Below are 12,675 nucleotides of genomic sequence, written 5' to 3'. Positions count from 1 at the left end.
CAGGCAGCTCTCCCAGGACTCCCACCTCTGACTTATCTTTCATCGCTAAACACATTTTTGTTCTTTCACCATAATAACATAGGATTTTCTTCCCTACACAGTCATGGTAATAGAAGGTTGTTGCTATGTGATTTCCCCTCTTTATAAATGCAGCCAATTTCCAGGGTCTATCTGTTTATAATAATATGTATTTATATTCATGACAATTTAGAGCATAAGGAAAAACTGCATTTTCCTATGGCCTAATACATAAGGTGCTCAGAGGATATTTTAATGGGAAGGCTGATGTACGTTTTGCTCTAGAGGAATAAAAATTGAAGCCAGCTAAAGTGTTACTCATTTATCTTCTTTAAATATTTCACGAGATTTGTTTTAACTTCGCTTTACAAATGCTGACTTCAACATTACCTTATGAATGTATTTCTGAACCCCCAAAAGAGCTACACTGATTAGCTTGCTGTGTTTATACATGTTAAGAAAAATGTGTATTAAGACCAAGCCCTGCAAGAAAACAAAAATATCAGACCACTGAATGTAGGTAATAGTTGCCAGCCACCTATTATCATATGAGATACACCTTAACAGCACTTAATCATGAATGTTTTTGGTGTGGGCTCTGTGAGCTACCCTGCGTGTGTTATTCCATACAATGTACAAGTTAGTGATACCAAACCAGTATCCTTATTTTGCAGGTAGGTGAGAAACCAAAACAGAGATGCTGTGACGTCAGTGTTGTCCACCTAGCAACTGACTGAGGCAGTTGTTTTAATTTTACGAAGTCATAGGTTGCACTAAAAATTTGCATATATATTAATTTGCAAGAACTCTTTCTTGTAATTATTTCTTTTGTCGTAGTCTATGAATATGTTTTTGTTTCACAGATTTAATATATTTTATCATTGCTCTACAGATAATATAAATAGATATAATAGAAGCTGTTTTTTATGTTGTAGATTTGTTTATATACTTATTGATTCTTGGCTGTTTATTCAGACCTGAGGGAGGCATTGGAAAGCTCAATGGAAGCTATTTGTTTCAGTGTCTCTAAACCTTTTCTCTTGTGACAGTCAGTGCTCTGGAAAAGAAGCTCCCAATCTTCTGCCTGGAGATAGCAATCTTGCTGTAACATTCTGAATCTGAGCAAAAAAAAAAAAGAAAAAGAAAAAGAAAAATGGTCCTTGGGGGATAGTTTCACCATTCACTCTGATACTTTTAACTGCATCCCTCTGCTTTCAGTATGTCACCTCCCTTCCTCCCTTAATTTCCATTGGTATTCCCAAATCCAGACCTCTCTGATTCAATTTCTTCAAAAATAAGTGCTCTTTGGAACACTGATTTGATTTGGAATTGGAATTTTGGGGGTCATTTACTTTAACAAGTTACTGATAAACTGGAGTGTACGTTGGGGAGGAGGACAGGCTGGCTTCAGGACCACAGAGTCAGTAGAAGGGCAACCACTGAGATGGATGAGATGAGGAAGAGGAACTGAAAGTCAAAAGGACACTTTTGCAGAGTTCACACATAGTGAATGATCAAATCGGGGATCCAAAATTTCTCAGCAGGTAGAAATAGCTGAATCTGGTAACTGCAGTTCAACCAAGGTGAATCTGGTGTGTAACTTCAAAAAAATCAGTTGCAAAAGTGCATGATATACACAAATGTGAAAAACTCTAGAGGTTTAGATAATGTAAAACTCACTTTGCATTATCGTTGTGCTGGGAGTGCTGGAAAGACTAATGTGCTATTAAAGTACATTAACAGAAGTTCAATTGCACTGTGTACTTTTGGGCACACTTGCAATATTCTGGGTGATGCACTTTAATAAGTTACTGATAAACTAGAATGTATATGGAGGAGGGGGAGGAGAAAATGGCTTTAGGACTTGATATTTTTCTTTTAAAATAGTGGCTCATTTTACCCTGAAAGGATGAAAACTCCTGGGGGTAGGATAGTTGCTTTCAGATACTTTTTTTTTTTTAACATTTTTTTATTGAGTTATAGTCATTTTACAATGTTGTGTCAAATTCCAGTGTAGAGCACAATTTTTCAGTTATATATGAACATACATATATTCATTGTCACTTTTTTTCGCTGTTTGCTACCACAAGATCTTGTATATATTACCCTGTGCTATACAGTATAATCTTGTTTATCTATTCTGCATATGCCTGTCAGTATCTATAAATTTTTGCTGTCAGATATTTTAAAAACCAGTATGTGGAAGAGAGTAAAACCTCACTTACCATAACAATTGGTGGCAGAATTCATGAATGAAATTAATGAAAGGCAATGTTTAGCCTATTATAAAAGAGAAATGTTCATCAAATATAGGTTGCTGATGGATTAATAATGATTAAAAATGGAAGTATACCTCTCATCACAAGAAAAAAAATTTGTTTCTGTGTATGGTGACAGATGTTAACGAGACATCTCATGGTGACCATTTTTCAATATATACAAATATTGAATTATTATGTTGCACACCTAAAACTAATATAATGTTACATGTCAATTATACGTCAATGGGAAAAAATGGAGGTACACCATCATGTCTGCACTTGACATTAGAAGGCTGTATATTAACGAGACTTTCTAAGGGTGCTTACTTTGTACCAATAATAAGGCTAAGTGCTTCTCTATTAGGCCATCAGGCAGGAACTTCTATTATTCACACTTTACATTTGAGGAAAAAAGAGATTCTATAATTTACCCAAGGTCATAGAGCTAGCTAATTAGGATTAAAACTAAGACATTTGACTCGGACGCTCCTGCTCTTAACCCCCTAAATCTCAGAGCTCTCAGATGAGTGGGAAGCTTTTCTGACCATTCTCCGCCCTGCCCCAGGCCCTCACCGAGTTCCACCGTTATCCCTCCTTCCCCCTGATGTCTGTGATCCATGAGCTCAACAGCTCCCTGATGGGCACCTGCTCCTAAATGTTGCTTATTCAAACAATACCTGGAAAGACGGAGAGCAAACAGACAGCTATGTCACTGGCCAGAGAGGAGGATGTAGTACATCAGCAGCTCAGAACAGCACAACCAGCAGCCTGGAACCCCAGGTATAGCCTCCAACAGAGCCAAAGGGCGAGAACCTCAGACACCAGAGGAACAGAGAGATCCCCATGCACGGTAGGTCTGAGGACACCTGGGAGCCCTACAAAGGTGTACATCTGCTCCACCACCACACGTTCCCCCAGGGGGAAAACGATGGAGCAGGGTGCAGGGAAAGACTGCATTTCTTGCTACTCAAACAGAAGGGCATTGACGTATTTAAATCCAGAACTTTGCTGCAATTTTGGTATATTCATTCTCATTGGTGAAAAAAGCCCACCAGGTATGATTCTATATATATATATCTCAGCTTCAGTTATAGATAGATTCAAATTCTCTCCTAGAGAGAAAGATCTTGAAACAGATCAGAAAATGTGGTGTGGATGGGGCTGGAGTCCTGCTGTATTGCATACAATTAAGAAATGTTCTAGGGGGAGGGTATAGCTCAACTGGTAGAGTGTGTGCTTAGCATGCACAAGGTCCTGGGTTCCATCCCCAGTACCTCCTCTAAAAAAAATAAATAAGTATAACCAATTTCCTCCCCCACTCCCCCCCACAAAAAAAGAAGAAATGTTCACATCCTGGATTTACAGCTGATCTTCAGCTCAGCAGCTCGCTGAGGCAAATGCAGCTTAACTGTACCCTCCAGCCTGAGGCCCATCTCTACTCCAGGACAGAGATGTTTTTTGAATATGATGACCACATCTTTTCCAGTCTAAGCTTTTTTCTATAGCCATTTCCAAATTTACTGAGGGGTTCTTTCTGTTCACATTTATTTATTTAGTGAAATATTGATTCAGTGTATAGTATTTTCTGCAATTTTTTTATCCCTAAAAAGGAGACTTCCAAGGAGTCTACAGTAAGTTACTGTCTTTTTAAATTTTAATCCAAGATTTATGTTTTTTCTGAATCATATCCTGCCACTCTCAGAGGCTTACATATTTTATAAATGACTGCCTGCCTTTGTTTGGTAATGAGATGGTCAAACATCCAAATCCCTGGCTTTTGCAATGTGAGGATAATTAAAATTATGACTTAAGAAAGGATTGTGGATTCAGTGACATCTGCCTGGTGGTATAGAAGGCAGATGACTTTCCAAAGCAAGCTGGGGAGCTGGAGCAGCCCAAATGACCTTCCTGACAGCCACACAGCAGAAGCAAAGCGAAAAGGTGGTCCATCAAGTCTCTGCTGTCTCAGAAGATTGTTCTTTTCACATTGAAATAGGACATACACTTCTTACAGGCTGCTTCATCAGCACTTATTTGCTCCCTACTGGGAAAGGGCAGCGTGAGAGACACCGAAATACAGGTCCGCGTGACAAAAACAGTCCCCCTTGACACACAGCACTGAGGCCATGACGTGCATAGAAATGCGGAAAGGCCAGCCTACAGCGGGGACGGTGGTGTGAGAGAAGAGGGGATGAAGCCAGAAGGAAAAGAGCTGGGGGATCCTGTGGAAGGATTAGGCCCTAACTGGGGAGCCCCTGCAGCAGGCGGAACCCAGAAGCATCACTCCGGCTTTCTGAAGGCGCACGTTGCAAACTGTCAAGTCTGCACGTGATCAATTCTAAGATGGTTTCTCAAGCGTCTCAAGAGCTCCCTCGGTTAACTCCATGCCAAGTAAGAATTCCACTTAACTGATATGTGGGGCATCCATTCTTGATTCTGGGGTCATTATGAGTAACAGTTCTGTCACAGCCCCCAAATGCAGAGAAATGAGCAGGTGTTCTTGCCGCAGTCGCCTCAATGCCTCTCTGCCATTAGCAACTCCGAAGTGTTCTTAGGTCATTCAAATGTCCGTGGAAAGCAAGATTTTGAGTAGTGAAGAAATATGGATGGCTAATTATGTGGTTTAGCCCACCCCCTCCTCCCCTAAAAGAAGGAAGCAATTTGACGCTCATGAGGACTATTTTTCCAGAAGGTAATAGTAATGATCCTTCCGGGAAGTTTACTTGGGTTGATCTGACTTTCGTAAATATGCTATTTACGAAATGCTTTAGGTTTTATTTTACATGCATTGTCTCATTCCTACCTCGAACCAATGCTTGGTCATGTGTAATTATTATTCCAATTTTACAAAAAGCGAAGATGCAGTGCTCAGAGGAATAGATTACTTTTCATCAGAGAGACAAATCAACAGAAATAGGACCTAAACTAGCTCTCTACTGACTACAGGGCCCGTAATCTTACTTCTAAAGATCAGCGGGCAGAAAGCACCAGGTGTTTATATTTGAATGCAAAGAAATGACATTCCATGTTAACTGATGAGTCTATGTGGTTTCTGAGATCCCAAAGCCTGTCTGTTGCTTTTACTGGCTTCCTTTCTGTCTTTTATCTGATGGAACTTTGGCAGTCCAGTGGCAAAAAGACACAAGTATCCAAAAGTAGGAAATAAAGAGATACTTTTCCAAGGACAAGTGCATGTCTGCAATAGAAGGCAGCAGTACAGGAACAGAGCGAGGGACTCCATGGCCTTGTCAGGCCCCTGGTGTGTTGATCTAATTCTCTCTGCTGTCTCTGCACACAGAGTGAGGATAGAAATATATCATCACCCTCACCAAAGTGGAAGTGGGAGGAAAATGCACACATGAGAACAAGATAAGAGTCTGAAATATAAAATTACACAGATATTACTTTATAGCAAAAAACGATTTTAGAAAGTGGACGGGAGGATTTTCATTTATAAATGTGGAACACCCTGAGTGCAGAGGGACCTGTCACACATAGTATATTGTGATGTGGTCTCTGAACACGTTGTGGCATTCATTTTATTACCATTTTCCTCTGGAGCAGAATGACATCCTAAACTGATCAATAGAAGGCTTTGGCTTCCTCAAGATGTTTACAGAGATTGTTGAAATTGAATAACATGAAATGTTCTTTTATTTTTCTGTTGACGGTTGCACTGTCTGATTTCTGGGGGTGTTTTAAGCCTTTGCCAGGGTTTCTCCTGCTGAACAGGGAGTCAGTCGTGGGGAGCAAGTTAATGGCTTATAGATCTGCTCATTATCATGCACATTAAGGAAAGGAGGGACATGTATGGATTCTCAGGCAAGGAAAATGATCAAAAAGACTCGCTTTTATAGTTTTCTTTAACAGTGGAGGGCTTGATTCAAGGTGAAGCCATACGGGATCCCAGACTGGAACACGCATAGCAGACCCTTTCACAGGGGATTGAAAGGAAGGACAGGCACTTTGCTGGGTTTCTCTGGGACCCCACTGCTGCTCTTTTAGCTGGCGGTTGGAGACGAGTGGAAAAGGAAAGAGGAAGGTAACTCATTTGCGATTGCTGTTCTATTCTGTAAATATACACCAGACCCCGAGGCAAGAATTTTCTCATCTTTTCTCTAATGTGCTGGCATTATTATTGTCATTTTGCAGGAATGCCTAGAATATAAATTCCCCAGGTCAGAGGCAGGTCTCAAACTCAGAGCCTCTGATTAAAGCCTGGAGTCCTGTTATTACTCAGGACTCTTTGGTCTGGAAGCGACAGAGACCCAGCTCAAACCACCTGACACAAAAACGAATTGACTGGCTACAGAAGAGATGGAAATCTGGATATAAGGGGGTGGTCCGGCCTCAGAAACCTGAGTTACCTAGGACATTCTCTGAGCCTCATTCCTTCCCTTTGCTTGACAGTATCAGTTGTCAACTGTATTCATCCACAGAGCAGGCAGTCCAGCTACCGATGAATCCTGTGTCTTACATTTTCTGGCTTCATCACTAGAGAGACCAGGATTGAAGCTCTTTAAATATCATGAGAAGGCTTCTGATTGGTCCAACTTAGATCATCCACAAACCAATGAACTGTGTCTAGCAGGTGAATTATTATGATTGACCTATCTTGCTCAGGCAGATGCTAACAGTGATAGAAAGGGCAGTGTCCGCTACATGAAATAATTTGCATGACGCAGTGGCAGGGGTGGGGGGGGCAACTTCCATCCCTGACACAGTACATGTATGTGTCATGTACATACACAGCAAGGCTGCCACTGTGCAGCTCCTCTGGTCTTAGAACAGACCACCCTGGTAGGATGAACCTGTGTCTGCTGGCTTCATAGGCAATGTACCACATCCCACTAGGGGACTCTGCCCACCCAAACTGCTCCATCGAAAGTCACTAACTGCATTTTCCTTAGAACATAAGAGAGCAGCCACAGTTATTTCCTGACTCCTAGACTACTGCTGAAGTGAACAAGACAGGAGTTAAAGAGAACCTTCACTGCCATTAGCAATGAGGGCATCTTGGCAGCCATCTACCAAAATTTCATAAATGTTGAATCAGATTAAATTGAAGGGAGTTCTGCACCTTTCCCCAAAGTCATAATGACAGTCTCCACCAGCTTCTCTCAAATAAACACATGAGGCGGGTAACAACACCACGTTTGCTGTACACAAGAAGATGCAAGAAAAGGATTCTAGTGCCCTTCTGATGTAATGGTTGCCCTAAGCTTCTCCAAAAGGGAAACTCTGGGACCACGTCTGCCTTGGATAATCAAAGAATTAAGTGGATATGAGTCTAGGAAAACCTGTATACTCTGCAGTCTGAGAGAGATGCCTGACAACAAAGGGGTGATGAGAGGGAGACTTGAGGAAGGGAGGTCCTTAAAGGAACAACACTTTGGAATCTGTCTAGACATGGGGTCAATTCTTACGGTATAGCCTTGGCAACAGAAAGCCGCTGGTTTCCTGGTGCTCAGAGTAGGCGTGCCAAGCAATGAGCTGGTGGTCCAGGAGCATCCTCCTGGTAGACAGAGACACAGTAGGTGAGCACCAGGTCACACTCTGCAAAGAGCTAGGAACATGCAACTTCCATACTTCAAATAAAACACACGAGAAAGCAACACTTTAGAAGAGAAACAGAGCCCCCTATTGGGACTATACTCTGAATTTACGTACTGCATCGTTTTTCCTCTTGTAACGTGAAAGATTCAAACAAGAGCACATCCAAGTCCAATAGAACCCACCGGAACTCCAAGCTGATTCTGCCTGTGAATTAAAATCACCCGGGGTGCTTTCACAAGTCCCAATGCCCAGGCCACATTCCAGTCTAATTAAATCAGAATCTCTGGAGGTGTGACCCAGGCCTCTGTACTGTCTTTAAAGCATCCTAGATTCCACTGTGCAGTCATGGTTGAGAACCACTGCCCTAAATAAACACGAGGTAAATAAATTTCTCCTTCTGCAAGAATAAGCAGAGCAAGAAAAATCACTAGAATTTTAAAAAGCTACTGCAACATAAAACTACAGGGACTCCTGGAGGAAACAGAGAAAAAAGCTAGCAGGGGGCTCTTGATTGTTTAAAAAATTAACTTTTATGTATGGCATTCTTTAAAAAAAAATGCACTGTTCTCTCTGAAATACCTTTCTCAAGTGAATTATGGTTTTCATTCTTCATCTGGTGAAAAACAATATTGAAATATTTCAAGGTGAAACTGCCTGTTTGTCACACACACATTTTAGCAGCAGTACTGTTGTTTTATCTGAATAGTATTTTCCCAGTTATTTGATAACTTACTTTCATTTGGATCTGATTATTTTAATTAAAAATGTAGAAAAGGAAGAAAATTAAAAATGAAGTTACTTGTCAGGCAGCACTAATATAATATATAGAATATAACTCAGACAGAGATAAAAACTATTAAATGTGTCTAAAAGAGATGAATCTTTAGCCTCAATTAGTCATTGGACAAACATAGTCAACCGTGTGAGAAATTGTGAAGAAAAATAAGTTTAAACATTACAAATCAACTTTAAGATACCTAAAATATGCCTCTGAAATTAGTGACTGAAGGTTACTGTCAGGAGAAATTTTAAAATGACATATTTGGCTCTCTGAGGACTTATAAAATGCAAGTCTATCTTTTCAAATTATACACATTTAACTTGTACATGTTTTCAGGAATGCATTATGTATGAAATTAAGGAACTGGATAAAATTCAAGGAAGCAGGAAAAAAAAAATAGAAGATAGCATTTCCAAAGTCTATTTTGGGTAATGGTACAAGAATTGAGTGTAAGTAGCTTATTTGAGAGGTAACACCAGCAAACACTGAGAGGGAGTGGGGACGTGAGACCGGAAACAGGGGGAAGTGAGACCAGGAACAGAAGGAAGCCATAAAGTACGTAGTATCATGCGTGCTCCGCCATGATCTCCTAGAGCTTGGTCACTTTGGGGACTCTGAGCTAGTGCAGAATGCATACCTTAGAGCTCTTTCTCCTGAGGAGCGAGAGAAGGGATGTTTATCCACTAGTAGACATCCAGGGAGCTCCCAAGGAGCATTAATTCCTTAACACTCATAGCCTGCTCCAGTCACTGGGCATGGAGAACGGAACCCCTGCTCCCTAAGTCAAGAGTCACATGTACCAGCAACCGGATAAGCACAGAGAGAAGTTGAGTAGGGCCGTGATAACGTCTGCTAAACACTGTGTTTGGAAATAAAACAGAGCAGGGGTCGGCAAACGTTTTTTGTAAAGTACCAGCTGGGTAGATATTTTAAGCTTTATGTGCTACATATGGTCACTCTCACATAGTTTTTCTTTTTCCTTTCTTTCTCTAACTATTTAAAAATGCAAAAACATTCTAGCTCATATAAAAACAGGTGCTGGACCACTCTTGGTCCACAGGTTGTAGATGGCAGAGTCCTGAAATAGAGAATACTTTTTTAAAAAGATTTTTATTTATCAGTTAATATAATCAATAACATAAGTAAAATCTTCTAAGATAAAGGTAATCTTTGCATGGAAAACATTTATCTTATGCTGTTTATATAATACACTTAAATAGAATTATTAATTTAGAAAAACAGTTGTATAGACATATTAGATGATCAAAAACAGATTTAGGGCAGGCAGGAACAAACAAGTAGGGTTTAAGGCATTAAACAAGATGAGTTATTTTATATTAGTAAGCGCAATACTGTAATGTAAATATAGTAAAATGTAGAATCCACAGTGAAGACATGGTGGCCACGGTCTTTTTTGACAAGGAAGATAATAACAAAGGACAAAACAAAACAAAAAGCAAAACTGTTGAAAATAGAGATAAACAGAAATACCAGTTAAGTGGTAGAATTTAACCCATTATTCTAAATCTTTAACATGTCAAATTTTAACAAAATTCAAAAGGATATGACAGAATGAACTCATTAAATTATAACAAAATAGTGGCTATAAATTGCAATGCTTAGTTTCAAATTTTCAAGAAAGACTAATTTATTTCCAGTGAATTAACTAGCTATGATTCCCCAGCTCTAGTCTGCACGGTAAATGAAACATTCATCTCTCTCTCTCGCTGGGCTTCTAGCTCTCAGGTATAGTATTCTGGCAACTAGCTATCCTCAATAAATTGGGGAGACTCTGGTCCTCAGGCATCAGTGAGCCTGGCAATCATGAGATGTACAATTTCCCCAGTTCTAATTTTTCATTGAGAGCTCTCTGCTTTTGAAAAGAGAGACTATTTAGCCAAAGCCAAAAAACTCAGTTACCCTTTTTTTTAGGTCTTTTAAAAAATCTTTTTCAGCATTAGCTAGATAGCAGGATATACTCCCTTTTGTTTGAGAATCCACAGAGCTATCTTTCCCCCTTTTCCCAGGCTCCAAATTAGCTTTGTCATCCAGAAGAATGTCATCCAGAAGGTGTCTCTCCCACCTCCTTACAGACACTCACTCTGTCCTGAATCACACACTTGGATATTCAAAATAATCTCTTAAGCAGTTTCAAGATTTTGAAACAAAAACAAATAAGAAAAAGAAGCATTCTCACCGCAAATTGGGCCCTAATTCCAACAATATTCTTGCTACTATACTAATTTTTCCCTAATGTTCATATTCCATTGAGGACATGAAGGCAAAACTATTATAGATCAAACTCTTAAGCTCTCATACTTTTTCCTGAGTTAAAAAAAACAAACTGTAATTGTTTATTATTCCCAAAAAATGGCTGTGAGAAAACTACATATCAAAATACAGAGGATGCATCCACTGAGGTTCTCTGAGAAAAAAAATCAAGAGACTTACTTCAAGTTTTTGACATGGGCATTCTTTTATATGTTATATGACCTATTGTGGAATTAGGGAAAAACTTGAAGTAATGCTTCCAAATAATCCTATAAGTAATACAGAACTGAAAAAAAAATGCCAAAGTTAATATCAATAATCTTTTTTTTTAAAGAAAATAATTTTTCAATGTATAAAAAAATTCTCCTCTATCATGGAATACTGTGTGAGGAATGGTGCATAAAAACAAGAAAGAATAAAAATTTTCCATAAATCAGAGATCTAAGAAATTGTTGAATTCATACTGGGAGTTAGATTGCTCTCTTAAAGCTTTATGATGATGATGATGATGATGATGATGATGAATAATTAATAATAATAATAATAATAATAAAATAAAATGGAGAATATTTCTCTAATCATTTTATGAAGAGAGAACAACACTAAAACACTACACCAAAAGCTGACACAGATTTCCTGGAAATTTTAAGTTATTAAAATTATTGAAAAGAGAGACTATTAGTGTTAGTCATGAACATAGATTCAAACCTCCGGATCAGATAGTAGCCAATGAAATCCAGATTTATGTATGAATAATAATTCAAAATGATTAAGTACAGTTATCCCTGTGATGCAAGGTTGGTTTAACATTTGGAAATCAAAATGTGATTTGCCACATCAACATGTAAAAGAAGAAAAATTACATGATCATTATTACCTCTCAATCATCTTAACAAAGGCAGAAGAAACATTTTGGAAAAACCCAATACTCATTCATGGTTGGAAACAAAAAAGAAAGAAAGAAAAATGAAAGAAAGGAAAAAGTTTGATCAAATTTGGAAGAGAAGACACTTCCTCAAACTAGTAAAGGCACCTACAAAATATCTATAGATAACTTGAAATTTATGATGAAAAATGAAATATTTTATTCATAGTAGTATTAAATGGAAACATCAGCAGGTGAATAAATAATGCAATGTTGTATATCCATACAATGAAATACCACTCTGTAGTTAAAAGAATGAATATACACAAACACACACATGAGAAATATGAATGAATATCAAATACAGTATGCAAAGCAAAAGAAATCAGACATGCAGGAGTACTTATAATATTGTAGAATCTGCAAAACTAATGTATAAAAATGTATAGTTAATGTATAACTATACATAATTTATACATAGTTGGTGTACAAAATTAACGTTTGGCTTTAGAAATCAGCATTTACCTAAATCAGAGGTTAGGGATGACTGCACGCAAAAGCCATAAGGGAACTCTCTGGGGCGACAGAAATGCTCTCCATCTTGAATGCGGTTACGGTTAACAAGTGCATAAATGTATCAGTTCGCAAACTGATTCAAAGGTTCTCAAAATAATTTCAAAGGATTAGCCTTTTTATATGAATTGTACCTCAACAGAGTTGATTAAAAGTATAAGGTTAAGTAAAATCTAAAATACAGAACAACTTATTCTTTCTGGTCCAAATTATGATACATAGATAAACAACAGATGATAGAAATAGATGTGAGAGATGTCAAAGAAACTGGAAAACAATACAACATGATATTAACTATGATGTAACAGAGATTTCAGGTAATTTTTATCCTTGTAATTGACAAACATAAT

Source organism: Camelus dromedarius, chromosome 8 (assembly GCF_036321535.1).
Source record: "Camelus dromedarius isolate mCamDro1 chromosome 8, mCamDro1.pat, whole genome shotgun sequence".
NCBI lineage: Eukaryota > Metazoa > Chordata > Mammalia > Artiodactyla > Camelidae > Camelus > Camelus dromedarius.
The sequence above is the reverse complement of the archived record's forward strand: the minus strand, read 5'-3'. Positions refer to the sequence as shown.